This window comes from Diabrotica undecimpunctata, chromosome 2 (assembly GCF_040954645.1).
Source record: "Diabrotica undecimpunctata isolate CICGRU chromosome 2, icDiaUnde3, whole genome shotgun sequence".
Lineage (NCBI taxonomy): Eukaryota > Metazoa > Arthropoda > Insecta > Coleoptera > Chrysomelidae > Diabrotica > Diabrotica undecimpunctata.
Genome location: NC_092804.1, coordinates 25,121,148 through 25,138,195, shown reverse-complemented (window position 1 = coordinate 25,138,195; position 17,048 = coordinate 25,121,148). Strand labels below are relative to the sequence as shown.

Below are 17,048 nucleotides of genomic sequence, written 5' to 3'. Positions count from 1 at the left end.
TGCAAGCAAGAACTGTAGAAAGAAGAGCACACCGACAATAGGAATATCAAACAATAAATAAATCAGTTAAAAGAAAAGCAAGAAGAGACAAAAGAAGGTGGGCAGAAGAACTGACAAAACAAGCAGAAACAGCTGCACAACACAACAGAACTAGGGAGCTTTACCAAATTACTAGACGACTAACACAAAAAGGGTCCAACTGTTCGAACATTGTAAGATCCAAGACAGGAGAATTACTTACTACAACAGATGACCAAGTAGAGAGATGGAAAGAGCATTTTCAGGAGATGCTAGGTATTCCCAGAGATAACGCAGACGAAATTGTCGAAAACCCGCAGAATATAGACTTGCATATTTCTTGCGAGGCCCCTTCCAAAACGGAGATAATAGCAGCTATCAAATCTCTGAGAAACAACAAGTCACCGGGAATCGATAACATTGCTGCTGAAATACTTAAAGCTGATCCGCATCTAACTGCTGAATGCAGATGACAAACTGCAGGTCTTTGTTAACAAATGTCTACGAAGAATTGTTCGTATATTCTGGCCTAACACCATCAGAAACGAAGATCTGCTACACCTGACCGAACAAAAGAGGGTACAAAATGAAATTAAGTCCAGAAAGTGGGGTTGGATCGGTCACACACTCCGAAAAAATAGTTCCAGTATCGCAGAGACTGCCCTAGAGTGGAATCCCCAAGGGAAAAGAAAAAGAGGTTGCCCAGTACAAACTTGGAGAAGATCCATCATGGATCTTCTATGGACGAGATCTATGGACGAGATAAGAGGCCAAGGAAAGTCATGGAATGAGGTGAAGGCCTTAGCGCAAAATAGAACCCGATGGCGCGTTTTCACTGAAGCTCTATGCTCCACTTAGAAGTTCAAGAACCTTAAGCTTCAAGAACCCAATATATATATATATATATATATATATATATATATATATATATATATATATATATATATAAGTATCTTAGATTTCCAAGTCTTCCAGTCCTATGCCCTCTTCAAATTTTTTTTTATAAATTTTGTCGTGAATAATATTCAAGAAAAATTTCAACATGTGAAATGAAAATCATTAATCAAAAATTGATACTTTTTTGCCGTGGTTGAACTTAGAAATGGGACATACGTAGAAGTTATGTGGTTCCATAAGCTTTATAATTTTGGTATAGATTTTATCGACTCTAATACAACACTACTGCGTACAGCTTACAGCGCACTTTTTAGTGAAAAAGAAACGATAGAGAATTAAGGTTATATAAAACTATAAACATAAGTACAACATTAAGTTAATTTATATTGCTATGAAGCAAAGTACAAATTTTGTGTATAATTTTTATATTTTTTTAAATGTTTCTATCGGGTTCCCGTTTTTCTTTAAAACGTTTAAAAACAAAAAGACAGAAGCATTAACAGTACATTAGCTTATAATAGTCGGCAATAATTTTTACTATTATTGCCATAATAGATTGTAGTAAAAACAGAAGATATTAACATTTCAGTCATAACAATAATTTTGAGTACCTACGCGTTAACATTTGGAGAGATATATTGCGTCTCATAAACCAAAATTGCTTCCGACAGTATTTCAACAGTAATCAATAAATCAACGGAAATTCTCTCTACAGGTGATTAATACTGACCCTACTTAAGTTCGCGCATAGGCGTAGCTCTAAATGGGATAAACTGGTCATACGATCGCTATTTATATTATATCTTTTAGTGGGAAAATACGGTTATGGATAATTTATAGAAAAAATATCATAACGTTAACAGATATTTTTTGTTTTAAAAAAATGGCGTTTTTTTAATAAACAAAAACTTTAAAACTAAAATTTACTTCTAATTAAAATGTATTGTTCAATGGGGTTCATGTCTGGAGACAAAGCAGGCCACTTCAAACCGCGAATATAAGTTATATAATAATATATATAAGTTCTATGTGGGCGGGGGTTATTATCCATAAATAAAAAATTTGCACCCACAGCTCCTTGCCACAATCTCAGATGAGATTCCAAAATCCGTATAATCTACCTTTATCCTGTTAAAGCTCGACGGGCATACGCTAGTTGTGCAGCTATCACAAAAAAGGAATTTGCCAGCTATCAGTATTTAAACAGATTCTTGTCTCATCTGAAAAAAATACAAAATTCCAAAACTGTAGAGGGAGATATATGTGCCCTTAAGCACACTAGAGGCGGTGCAAAACATGTCTAGGTTGTAGCTGAGGAACACCTATTGGTTGCCGACTGCTAAAACCTGAGTCTAAAACTTTTCTTATTGTAGCCAACGATACCCTGACTACTGCAGCATCCTGAAGTCTCTTTGGAGGGGGGTACAGACATAGAAGAATTACTTCGAATAGAATTTCTGACATATCCATTCTGTTGCTTATTGGTAACTCGATGTCTACAAGAGCGAGCTCTATTCTGCATCAAATTTTCCTCCAGAAACCTATTTCATACCCGTGAGACATCACTCTGAGAAACAGCCACTCTCAACCGCCACGAACCGCTGAGAGTGGCCTTATTATAATTAAGAACTAAAGCGGTAATTATTGCACGGTTCAACTCAGAAATTAAATTACGATTCATTATAAATCACGTTTTCACAAATTTTACAAGAATAAATTTTTCAAATACATAAATTTTAATAAAATAAAAAACCAAAATAGGTGTAATAAGGCTAGCATGCCTGTGTATTACGGGTGCCATAAAAAGAACAACTCCTACAGCAGGTTGGAAGTCCTGCATCTACCACCGCTTCGTATCTTTATACACGACGAAGCCAGATCAGTGATGCACAGATTAATCCATAGTCAGCGACATATAAGCCAGATGCATGGTGCTGAAAACAGAAAGCTCATCAAGGAGCTTAAAGCCGATATTGTGACGGGGCAACCTATCGATGCAACAGCTACGAGATATAGCTTTAACAATACATTCATCATTAAGATACCAAGCAGAGAAGACTGGAATGAAGGTGTAGCCATACAAGCTGCTGCTACCTGGTACACGGATGGCTCAAAAACATCGGAGGGTGTGGGAGCCGGCATAGTAGGGACAAATCAAGAGATACATTTCCAGGTAAGTCTATCTAAGGATGTGACAGTTTTATAGGCAAAAATAACGGCAATCTATCACTGCGTGGAAGAAATAGAAAGGCAGGAAAGAATGTTCCGTTCAGTTCCCACCTTTACAGATAGTTAAGCATCACTTAAAGCACTCAATTCTCTAGAGGTCAATTCTAAGCTAGTATGGGATTGTGTGTGTACCATAAATAAACTAGGAAACCGTAGCAAGGTTACGGTAGCCTGGGTAGCGGGGCACGAGGGTCATAAGGGCAATTCAAAAGCAGATCAAATGGTCAAACAAGGCTCATCAATGCCATTCATTGGATCGGAACCTTTCTGCAACATTGCAAAGACAGTAACAAGAACAGCTACAAGGAAGGAATTTTCCATCCACTCCTGAATGTAGGTCTCTCCCAATTGCTTTCATCTTTCTCTATCTTGCGTCAATCTAAACCACTGTTTGCCTGCCACTGCTCTTATGTCATCTACCCATCTTTTTTGAGATCTTCCCCTGCTTCTTCTTGTCGTTCTTGGTCTCCATTCTAGAATTCTTCGTGTCCACCTGTTGTCATTATATCGGGCTACGTGACCTGCCCAGCACCATTTCATTTTTGTAATCACTTCCACAATATCCCTAATCTTCGTTCTACGTCTTATCTTGAGATAAGACGTAGATAAAAGTAGTAAAAAAGTACAAGTAAAAAATCGTTAATACGAGTGGTAATGCATAACTTTTGAAACTGTGTGTATACACAACCCCCAATATACATATATTTGGTTCAGAAAATGATTCTACTAGATCTACTAGAAAAAGCAAAACATTTCTAGAGGTAGGTAATCTGTAAATTTCTTGTCAAAAAACATTTTGAAATTTTTAATCCTTTTGGATAATTTAAATTTTATAATAAATATATACACGATTATTCCACAATTTTGTGGAATTTTTGAAAACAAAGTTTTCAGTGTTTTATTGTTACATAAAATGAAGTTTCACCAAGTAACGGTCGAATCCATTAATTATTATAAATATATACCATTATAGACATCAAATGTCTTTTATTATGGTCAGTTTAAACTTATGTTTAAGATGTTTTACTAAGTTACACATTACTTTATTCATAATTTTAGTTCTTTACAATCAAATTACCTATACTGCAAAATTTTCTTTAAGTAAAATACTATTTTTTAGTTTATACCAGACTACCAATTAAAAGTTTTATATGTATTTATACCTATCGAAAGGGTTTCCTATCGCGCCACTGTTTTTAAGAGTACACTAAAAACAAACTTTGAACTAATGATTCTAACAGGTTCGTCAATCATATTCGAAATTAAATTTTTATGGAGATATAAAAGTTGTGTCAAATGTTTAGATGTAAAAGATTGGTTTATTGATGTTACAATATCATTATGGGTCGTCTTCCTAAGGCACGTGCGAACTGCCGTTTTACTAACGTGACAATAAAATTTTTTAATGACGTAGTACGTCACTTACCCACTGCCATTCACTCCGGATTTAGCGGCTCTTTCTTCATAAGTAGGTAAAGGAAATAACTATAAACCTATATTGCCTCCTAAACGGAATAAACAAAAAAGACTTGAAAGGAATAGATTTTCTTGCCGGTTTTTTATTGTTTCACGGTACGGAGCTAATGAATTGGATATAGTAATTTGGTTATCTGCAAAATGTTTTTGTTATTCTCCTTAATAATTTTTTTGTTTTGTTTGATTCTGACCTTGCTTTGACATTTTGGCCATTATTAGTTTATTAGTTTTAAACGTCATAGTTTTTTGTTTTGAGGTATATTTTTATTGGATTTGACTTCCGAAACAATTTCCTTCATATTAAATTAAACAAACCTTTATGTTAAATTGAAAATAATTTATACCAGGAACTGCTTGACCCAACGTTATTTTTCCATTACGGGATAGCTCACATAAGCTTAATTTATAGTCTTTAACTGAATAAGTTGAGGAGGGGAGAACTGTTTTTCTCAAGTTGGTCATTCAGAATTATGTCTGTATTTTTTAATTTGTTCATTTCTATAGATTCTAATAAAGATGGCTTAGGGCCTTTATTTTGAATGTGAAGAATTTGAAATTTGCCATTAAAAGAGTGAGTATGGTCTAGAAGGTGAATTGCGTACGTAGAATCTGTTTTTCTATTATTGTAAGCCTTTTTATGTTCTGCTATACATTTGATAAAAGTTCAACCAGTTTGACCGATGTAAGTTTTTATGCATTCGCCACATTTAAGTTTGTGTACACCGCTGTGTAATTGCTTTTTATTTTGGCTCTTGTTGTTCTTAATATATTTACCTAAGTTATTGTTTGTTCTAAACGTTGGTGTTATTCCTTTCTATTTTTTTGTGTTTGGCTATTTTTGTGTTGATATATTGGCTGTATATGTAATCGAGCAGAAGGTACTGGGCTTTTTCTCTGGTCGTGGAAATACTAATTTTAGGACTTTTTTATGTATTTTTTTATTTAAAATTTGATTTATTATGTGTTCGTTGTACTGATTTATTGTTATAATTCGATAAAGTTGCCAGTAGTTCTGAGAATAAATCATATACTCTCCAATAAGCCACGAAACTGCATAAGTGGTCAATAAGATAATGATAATCCTTAATATGTTAAATGCCTTCGACCATTCACCTGTCGTATGTCAGTGACGGTTCTCCATTTTTATCTATGTAACTAGATCTTCTGGTCAAGACCTCTTCAGTCTTTATTCCTACATTGGTCTCTGATATAATTTACTGATAATATGGCGTAAGTGCCTTAAATTACGAATTTTGGACCTACTGGTGTGTAGTGATATGACATATTTTACAGTTGGTACTTCTAAGTAGAGAAGAGAAATCGATAATTGATTACATGTAAGTAGAAAACAAAATAACAGTAGAAATGTAATATAAATAAAATTAGAAGTGGTCCAAAAATAGAAAGTGGCCACTATTTAGTAGTAATGAAAATAAAACATAATAATACAGATAATAATAACATTCACAAACTGCAACAAAAATAAAACAATAATATGAAACTATTAGGTCATATAAATTAAAAAATTATAAAATTACTGAGAAGTACCAGATCACCATAAGTCAAAAGCTGGGAAATACTAAAGAAAAGATAGAGGGTCGAAACGCAGAACAACTATGGAACTATTTTAAAGAGTTTTGAATAAATTTAGCTACAGAAGAATGTTGAACTAGTAAGAAAAGCAATAAAAGAAAGTAAACTGCATGGTGGAATGAATAAATAAAACAATAACTTATTGGTAGGAAAGAAAATTGCTTGGAAAATATATTTACACCAGAAAGCTAGGAGGAATATAAAAAATATAGAAGATTAGTAAAAGAATTTGTTACAAAAGCAAAAAAGGACAAATGGGCAGAATTGGGAGAGAAGATGGAAACAAACAGTAATGAGAGCCAGAAACTGTTCTACGGAGTTTTAAAATCAATGAGAAAAGAAAGAATGGAAGAGGTAAAAAACATAAAGAATAAAACTGGAAAACTACTTACTGAAGAAAATGAAATAATTAGCAGATGGAGAGAATATTTCCAAGAAATGCTACAAACATACTGCTATCAAGAAGAAAAAGACCTGTTAAACCAAAGAAGAGAAGATAATAATGTAGATTCAATAACCATAAATGAGCTGCAAGAAGCCATTGCAAAAATGAAAATGAAAAACGGGAAGGCACCAGGATATGACAGATAACAAGTGAAATAATGAAAAAAATGGGACAAAATGCAACAGAGTTATTACTAAAGATATTTAATGCCATATGGAGAGAAAAGCAAATAATAATTTACTTGAAGAAGGCTCAAATAGTACCGATTTATAAAAAAAGTGATAGAAAAAATTACATGAACTACAGAGGAATAACGCCTCCAAAATAGAAGAAAATAATGGCATCACCCTTGAGAAATCATAAAGCAGATTCAGAAAAAGAGGAAGTACCAACGATCATATATTGACCATTAAACAAATAATAGAAAAATATCAGCAAGAGGAAAAAATATGTATCTGGCGTACATAGACTTTGAAAAGGCTTTTGACACGATGCCATATACGTACCATACCATATACGATTATCACTATCATCTTTGGCTCGACAGGTTTCTGTGGATCCTTGCCTGCTCTAAGATTATTCGCCATTCTGTTCGGTTTCTGGCAACGTGTTGTCATTTTCTAATCTCTAGTATCCCTAAGTCGGTCTCAACTCCATCTAACCACTTAATTCGCTGTCGGCCTCTGCTTCTTCTTCCTATAGGTGTTCCTGTCGTTAGCATTTTGGCAATCATGTTATCACACATTCTTATTATGTGTCCGGCCCATCTAAGTTGCTTTGTTTTAATGAATGTTACGACATCTGGTTCATTAAAAGTTGGTATAATTCGAAATTAAATCGTTTGCGCTACTGCCCTTGATCGTTTATAGCTCCAAATATTTTGCGGAGTATCTTACGCTCAAATATTCCCAAAAATCTTTCATCCTTCTGCGATAGAGTCCATGGTTCCGCCTCGTATGTGAGGACTGGTTTCAGCAGTGTTTTGTATATACTAATTTAGGTTTTTCTTAGGAAAAGCTTATTCGTCTTTTAATTTCTTCGTTTGTTTTATTGGTAGTGGTCACTAGCGAGTCAAAGTATGTGAAGTTGTCAACACGTTCAAAAATATGCTGTTTGCCGTTCCTCATTTGTTATAGGATTATTAGTAACTAACATGTACTTGGTTTTGTGTTCGTTGATGACTAGACCAACCTGTTTCACCACCGTTTCCAATTCTAGGAAATATTGCTTTACACATCTAGCTTGCTACGCCCTATTATGTTAATGTCATCAGCGTACGCTAAGATTTGTATCGATCTATAGTAAATAGTACCGCCGTCTCTAATTCGTGTGTCTTGGGCTGCCTTTTTCAAGGCAATGTTAAATAGGAGGCAAGCCAGGGCATCTTCTTGTCTGAGTCCATCCTTTATCTCAAAGGATCGAGAATTTTCTCCCTGTATCCCAATGCTGGCTTTTACCATATACGATACCGCAAAAAATATGGGAAATATTAGAAAAGAGAGGTATGTATACAAAATAATAAGGGCAATTAAGAATATTTACCACGGCAATAACAACTATGTCATCAGTCAAAACAGAACATCAAATCCATTTACTACAAATGAGAGTCTGAGACAAGGAGGAAGACTAATGGCCGGTTTTCACGCTACGTCTTATTGTACGTTTTGTTGGATAGGACAAATCCTATACAATAAAACGTGGCATGTAAACAGCAAAACGTACGTCTTGTCGAATCGAACTGAAATCCAAGGTCAGATCGTAGAAATGATGGGAGAAGCATAGTTTTGCGAGAACTGATAGGATAAAACGTTACGTGAAAATACATGTTCAGACAAGTCGTCCGATCTTGACTTATTTACGACTAGTTCCACTGCAGTTCATTTCATTTTTCTCAAAAAAAGCCTAATAATGTCAGATTTGCGGCAATGCACCCACGATTTTCTCGGGGAATTTATTGAATTGTATAAAAGTTTTTAAGTAGTTATGTTTTAAAACCAAGTAGACTGCATTACAGGTTTCAGGAATTATTTGGCTTAACGCTGGTTTGGATATTATGATTGTGAACTCCAAGTCCTTGACGCTGCGTCCTGTTGTAAGATATCTGAGAGTTGCTGTGAGTCTTTCATGGGGTGTAATGACTTTTCTCATGAGGTGTCTTATTTCAATATGTATGGTGTTACCAACTCTAGCAATTGACAATAGGCTGAGGTGCCCATTCGCAAATAATTGCGCCAGTCATCTGGTTCGCCTCTTTTAGTAACGAGACGTGGGAATACTGGCTTCTTTTTAGAAGCCCACTCTCTTGACCATCTTGTCTTTTCCCTCTTCATCCCCTTTTTCCTCAGTCGTAGTAACTTTATAGTTGAAAAAATAAACGAAAGCAGCCGTGTTTCCTCCATAATAAAAAAAAAACACTAAACAAACTTCACACAACTCAAGACTCTGAATTAGAAATGAGGTAGAAAACGGAAGGAAAAACGTAGTGTGTATACACTGGACAAAACGTACATTTTGTCGTACGTTTTATATGATCCACAAAACGTACAATAAGACGTAGTGTGAAAACGGGCCTTAAGTCCAACGCCGACTTTAATTGTCCATTTTTTATTTTTTTTAACCAGTTCTATATTATTGGTAAGTATATAAAGAGAATAATGATGATGCGTTTCAACAATATCATGTACATACAATATGTACATGTAATAACTATCATTACTATTATTTATATAACAAAGACAATACCAATTTTAAAAGTGCTTTCAACAATCTTTAAAGCCTCTTTAAACAAACACGAATAAAATAAAAATTTAATTTAACTCGAAAAATCTGAAATGAACAAAAAATCAAAAAATGGTTTGTCTAGTTTAATCAAATAAGAGATAAATGAAACTATCGTCAAATATTAGTGGTTTTTCTGTAGAGGTGTTTAAGTATACATTAAATATTATTATGTCGATCTAATAAACAGTGGTAAAGTTCACGCCTTATTAATTAATTGGAAATTTTTTCACAAAAATAACAAAACTTTTCTCCTCGGACGAATTGTTCCGACGGAAACCAGAATGCTCTAATCTATGCTCCAGAGGGGAAGAGAGGATGAAAAAATAATCAGATATTTAATAAAACACACGACTTTTGTTAAATTGCATCACAAGAAAAACATCCGCAATAACTAATTAAACCCTGATATTTAATTCAAAATATTTGAAAACTTCATTTAAAAGTAAGCATCATTTCCCAGATTCTGAATACACTATGTACATACACGTGGAAATGAATTTTTTTGACTTGGATGCACACCCAAGCAGCCGGATATTACTTTTATAAACAGGATTTTACACAGGGACTACACTTTTCTCGTCTAGGGGGCGATCAGTGCATTCTAATAAGTAATATAATTGTGACCTCGGATTGATTAGGTACACACATAAAGGAAAAACCTGAGAAACAAACAAAAGAATATTATTATATTTATATTCTTGTTGTTCTGATGAATGCTAGCAAACTATCTTAAATATATTTTTCATATAAAACAATCAAATTATGTAATATGGGGTTGGAATATTCAAATAAAGAAGTTTTCTGAACAGCTCAATGGACAAAGTTCTATATTTTGATTAATCAAAGAAAATAAAAATGCTCTTCAATTTGATCATGGATGAAATCATCAAAGCCGTTAACAAAGGAAGAGGATACATAATGGGAAACAAAGAAATCAAAATACTCTTTTACGCAGACGACGCAATATTGATAGCCCAAGATGAAGATAGTCTGCAAATACTGGTCCACAGATTTAACATAAGAGCAAAATATCTGGGAATTGCACTGTCTAGTTATGGAGACCTGGACGAAGAAGTGAGAGATCAAATACAAAAAGCAAATAGACTGGCAAGATGCCTTAATAACACTATATGGCGAAACAGACACATTGACACTGAGATGAAGTCAAGAATTTATAAAGCGAGTGTAAGACAATAATGACATACGCCTCAGAAACAAGACCCGACTCGATACTATGGAAAAATAGAAAAAAATAAACATCATCACATTCATCAAAGAAGTTTTGGCGTATTTATACAGTGTATTTAATAGTCAAATTAGACAAAAATATATAATACAAACACTAATATAATTGCATAACTGTGGAAATAATTTTTTTCTTCAAACGTCAAATAATGATGACATTACTTATCTAACTTGATCCTGTCAAAGTTTGATGTCTCCGCTGGCAGTAGTTTTTTTTTCCATTTCTTTACGGCGGAGGGAAAAATGTTGTCATGGCAACAATATGAAACATGTCACAAAGCAACAATACAAATGTCATTAACAACAATTAAACATCATTTTTATTTATACTAATATTAAAAGTACAATTAGTTAATGAGGCATTTTCAAAATTGAAACCGTGCAAAAATGTTCCCGACTGTTGATACGCATTGGTAATTGTTGATGATACTGATGGTCGAGAACAACTTTCAGCAATCATTCCCGATGGCGAATCATGAGGGTTTAAAATGTTTTGAGCATTATCGTTCTTATCGGACTTGGAGGGCCCCAAACGTGCTACTGCATCATTAGCCGCGGACTTAATTTCGTTTAGGTTTTCCATTTTCGCACTAAATTTGCGCTTGCGGTTGCAACAACAATAAGCTGTCTTTAATAATTGCAAACAACTGTCAAACAACTGTAACCAGGGAGACGCAAATCCCACCGACGACTTAAATATTTTAATTTCTAACATCTAGACGACTTTGATAGTTGTCACAGTTAATTTCGAATAAAAATAGCGTATGAATTGTACTATTTATGGTTGAAAATTGTTACGTTTGAAGAAAAAATAGTATACTTTATTCGGCAAAGAAGCGACTTTTCTTGACTTGCCCGATATTAAGCGCCGAACGAAATGAGGCGCGTAATAGAGGCGTAATAAAGGCGCGTCAAGAAAAGTCATGCTTCTCCGCCTCATAAAGTAATATACTATTATATGGTGTACAGATATTATCATTATTGATATTTATTTAACAGAAAGAAAACTCAAACTTAGTTATACAAAAATAAAATAACATATTAGGATCCTCAACTTAATTTTCTGTTATAAGTTTGGAAACAGTTGTTGTTTTTTTTGTTAGCTTCTTATTATGTATTATGTTGTTTAGTATACTCCAAATTTTTTTGGATCATTTTCAGCTGCTGTCATCTCTATTTGCTAAAATTCTTTTTTCTCTCTTCAATGTTTTCTGTGAATGTCTTCTGAGATGTTTTATAAAGATAAAGTAAATAGTCACTTTTGGGGCAAATCTTAAACCTTTTGTAGTAATGGTTTCTGTCTTGTACTAATTTTAGTATGTCAAAATTAATTTAGGGGGCACAATTTTTTCGAAAACGACTTTTTAGTTTTGTACTTACTTGTACGGGGTTTCTTTAGAAGGTTCTATTTATTTCGTCACATAAGACGTTGGGGCCGTCCCAGATTTTGTCCAGTTATTGAAGTAACTCTTAAATCTGCCTTTATTTAGTCTATTAAATATACAATAGTTTTCAGATTGATTGGACTCGGTTTGACTGCAAATTATTAGAATTCGGTGATCACTGATACATGCTTTTCTAACTGGAAGTTCATGATTTGATTTAGTATTGGTGATTGTATAGTCCATAAGTGTTATTGCATTACTTGCAACTCTAGTAGGTATTCTTTGATGTACAGACAAAAAAGCGTTAACATTTAGAAACACTTCAAGGTGATTTTTTGGTTTGGTACTTGATAGAGAGTCTACATTAATATCACCTATAATCCAACATTTCTTGTTCAGCTGATTCAACTGTTAAGTTTGTCTTTTAGAATAGAATAAAATTTATTTACGATAAAATCCCATGGTCTATATATTGTACCAACAATTATATTGACTTTTTCAATATAAACAAATAAAATTGAACATCCTTCATCATAACGAGTAATTTTACTAACTATGTAGGGATCTTTTACTAAAATATCAACATCACCATCTAGCTTTTCTCTGCTTGCATAAAATGACTGATAGCCTTTGATGTTTAAGAACTTTTCTCCTAATAAAAAGCTGGTTGAATGTGAATACTGACTCCGATGAGATATAGTAAAAGAGTTAAAATGCCACGGAAGTACTTTATGACATTGAATACAGTTCTATGTAATAGAAACCTATTGATGCATACTCGTGAGAGAGTCCTGAGGTGTGCTAATTTTGGCTTATTCTATTAGGCATACGATTGCGAAGAGTAGACATTAAAAATCATATTGCTAAACAAATTTGAAACATTCAAATTACTGTGCTATTCCTAAATATCGAGTCTCTCAAATTTCCAATGGAAATGTTCGAATATAGACCGACTACTCTTAAATATTATAAAGGTAAGAAAAAAAATATTTTAATTACATAGTTAGAAGACAACCAACATCTAAATACATACACTGCAGCTAAATATAAGAAAATTAGTCTTAAATTAATCCTAAATCAATCGTTTTTTCGATCTTCTATCCATGTTATCAGCTGCTACAGCAGCTTATAAAAGAAATATGGATACAGAAGTCCCTTCCCAATGATTGGAATATTGGAATACTTTGCACCATACACAAAAAGGGAGATATCTTTGAATGCTCTAACCATCGAGGAATTACGCTCCTAAATGCAGCGTATAAAATATTCTCCAATATACTATGCCATCGTATGGCACCATATGCAGAGCGAATAATAGGACAATACCTGGTTTCAGAGGTGGTAAATCAACAATTCATCAGATTTCAACCCTAAGACAAATTCTAGAGAAAACACTGGAATACGGTGTAGACACGCACCACATATTTATAGACTACAAGGCAGCCTACGACTCTGTAAGTAGAAGAGAATTGTTTAGAGCAATGATAGACCTAGGAGTACCAAATCAGTTGGTAAGTTTAACCAAACTAACCCTTGAAAAAGTTGAATGCAAAGTACGAATCCAGGGGGAACTCTCTGAACCTTTTAAAACAAATAACGGGCTACGTAAGGGAGACCAACTCTCCTGTATACTATTCAATCTAGCACTGGAAAACGTAATACGTACGTCACAAATCACAACTACCGGTTCAATATATAACAAATCTGTGCAAATCTTAGCATATGCTGATGATATCAATATTGTTGGGAGAACGGAAAACGCAGCACGAGAGGCGTACGTAGCATTAAAGGAAGCGGCTACAAAAATGGGTTTAATATTAAACACCAATAAAACAAAATACATGAAAATAGGTACGCAACCACAAACACTACGGCCACTTGTTATAGAAAATGGCGTCATCGAAGCAGTTAACGAATTTGTATACCTGGGAACGCTCGTCAATACTGAAAATGACACTACCGCAGAGATAAACTGCAGAATTTGCACGGCTAATAGATGCTATTTTGGGCTTAATCTCCTTTTTAAATCTACAGTTATATCAAGAAATACAAAAGTAAAACTCTACAAAACAATAATACGCCCAGTCCTAACATATGGTTCAGAAACCTGGACTTTAACAAAAAGCAATGAAAACATGTTAGGATGTTTCGAAAGAAAAATACTAAGGCGCATCTATGGAGCGGTAAATGAAAATGGTGTCTGGAGAAGACGATACAACTTCGAACTCTATAGGATATACCAGGAACCAGATATCGTAAAACACATAAAGATAGGACGTCTGAGGTGGGTAGGCCATGTAATGCGGATGAAGCAAACCGACCCAGCTAGAAAAACGCTCCTTGATAGACCTATTGGTCAAAGAAGAAGAGGAAGACCCAGAACAAGATTCCTAGATAACATCGATGAAGACATGAGAAATATGGAAATACGTGCTTGGCGGAGGAAGGCGATGGATAGGGACGACTGGAGAAAAATTCTTGCGGAGGCTAGGACCCACACAGGGTTGTAAAGCCAAAATGATGATGATGATCCATGTTATCACTGGTCTTTCCTTTTTTTACTTATATATTCATGACATACAAACTAATATTCTATTGTTTTTAAGATACTAAGATGTTTTCTAAGTATATCTATATCTAACACAGGGTTGAATATTACAGTTGAAACAAGAAAAAGATTAGTTTAACTTTTTTATTTATAAGCCCACGAATGAGACAACAACTGATGGTTTGAAAGAACATTTTTCATAGATTTTGCAAAAAATTTTTTTTCATTTTAACAAACGATTTTAGTTCATTGCTATATTTCTCACTTTATTATCTTTCCTAGATCTTGCATGTAAGACTACGTAATCCATTACGTCATTTTCTTGGAAGTCAATGTGTGAAATAACCCTTATAAATTGTAGGTTATAATGAGTAGGTACCTATAATTAGGGGCTCGGTAGTAAATAATGGTCATGGACAAATTTTTATTTTTCCCGAAATATTATGTAAAAGATGGCAAGGGACATGGCAACGCAGAAAACTTGACTTATTTTATCCTCCGAATAATATATGGTGCCAGATTAATTTCTTAAAATTTGGTGAGAAACATGCATAAGCATGAAAATGTTGTGTGTCCATGATGGCGGAAGACAAAGCAGGTTGTTCAAATCTAAATGGCTTTTTTGATGTTAATAATGAGAATGAGAGCTACGATGATTACGACTCCGATAAAGATCCAAAATTTCAAATATTTAGTGAAGCTTAACTTTCTAAATTAAGAAGGTAATTTATTTATATTCTTAGAATAATTGTTTGCAAATAAAAAATGGTAAAGGATGTACTTAACATTGTTTACACCCACATTCACTTTGGTTAAAAAACTTAACATTGTTTACTTGCAAATATAAAAATGAATTCTCTGCAGCGCTATAATACTTAATATTATTTTTATTTATGTTTTAGAAAACTTTTGAAAGAACATGGACTTTAAGAAATTTCTTGTCACACATACCCAGAGTCCAGTACTGAAGAAGAAGCGAAGGAAGAAAAAGAAAATAGAGTAAAGAAGAGAGTAAAGAATAGAGTAAAGAAGAGAAAACATAGTAAACAAGAAAACAAAGATTCTGTTTCAGAAACAAAATCTAGAAAAAGAAAACGCAATTTAAATAAGCAATTAAAAACGAAAGAGCTCAGTAATCGCAGAAAAGAATATTAACAATACAGAGGTAAGGGAAATATTGTTTTATCAAAAACACAAGGTCTGCCGTGTAGTTGCCCCAATAAATGCTATGAGTTATTTGCATCTCATGAAGAACTGCAGAGAATTTTGGTTAATTTTGGGACGAACAGTTTTGATACAAAAAATGCTTACTTACAAGGTTTTATGAGATCTTAAAATGTGACTAGGAAGAAAACTAAAGTACTATTGTCAAGTATCCATGGATTCCAGAAAAATCGAGGTCGAGTTGAAAATTTAGTAAAACAATTAAAAACTGGATCAAATGTTCCAAAATCAGATAAATATAAAAAAATATTCCAATTTTGATATAGATTTACTGAAATCTTTTATTGAAAGCTTCCTAAGTACAAAAGCCATTACACCCGTGCTGACAGCTCTAGACAATATGTGAGTATGGAATATTCTACTCAGACTTGATATGAGAAATATGTAGGAGAATGCATTTTGAAAAAGAAAACTCCAGTTCTGCAGATAAACTCAGAAGAATATAATATAACTTTCAAAACTCCAAAAATAGATACATATCAAGCGTTTGATAAGTTTTCAGTAGCTTTAGAAAATGCTAAGTTACACAATGATGAAATTGAGGTTGAAAAAAATTAAAACTGAACAAGAATTACATCGTAGAAAAGCTGAAGCAGGTCATCAGGTAGTCAGAGAGGTAGTAAAGAAAGCAAACTTAAACCCAGATGTTCATGCAATAAGTGTTGATCTACAGCAAACCCTTCCCACACCAAAGCTTACCACTAGTTCCATGTTATATAAGAGAAAACTGTGGTGCTATAATTTAAGCATACATTCCCTTGGAGATGTTCAGGGTCACTTTTTTATGTGGGATGAGATGAATCCACTGCTAAAAGAGGGTCGGAAAATAAAAACTGGACCATCATGTGTCTTTGGCTTTATCTTTTACAAAATAACTATTTTAAATAAATAGTTCATATATTTCCTCAGGTAGAACATACAATGTTGCCAAGCGACAGAGACTTTTGTGTTGTAGAAAATTACGTCAAGAAAAACTGTGAAATGGTCTATTCGCTCAATCACTGGAAAGATATTTTCAAGAAGTGTCAGAAAAAGAAACCTTTTCTAGCAACTAGGGTCCAGCAAGAGGATTCAGTACTGAAAAGCTATTTTAGTCAACCGGTAGGTATTTTACAAAGTAGTGTGAAATTATGCCTATCTTTAGAAGTTCCCAAAAATATACAATATCCAGCATCATACAACGTAGGTATTATTTAATTCCATGTCC

General features: G+C 33.8%; 1 protein-coding gene across 3 annotated transcripts in view; it reads right to left on the bottom strand.

Moving 5' to 3' along the window:
* Window positions 1–17,048, bottom strand: part of Abd-B (Homeobox protein abdominal B) — a 645,906-nt gene that overhangs the window by 376,084 nt on the left and 252,774 nt on the right. The window lies entirely within an intron of this gene.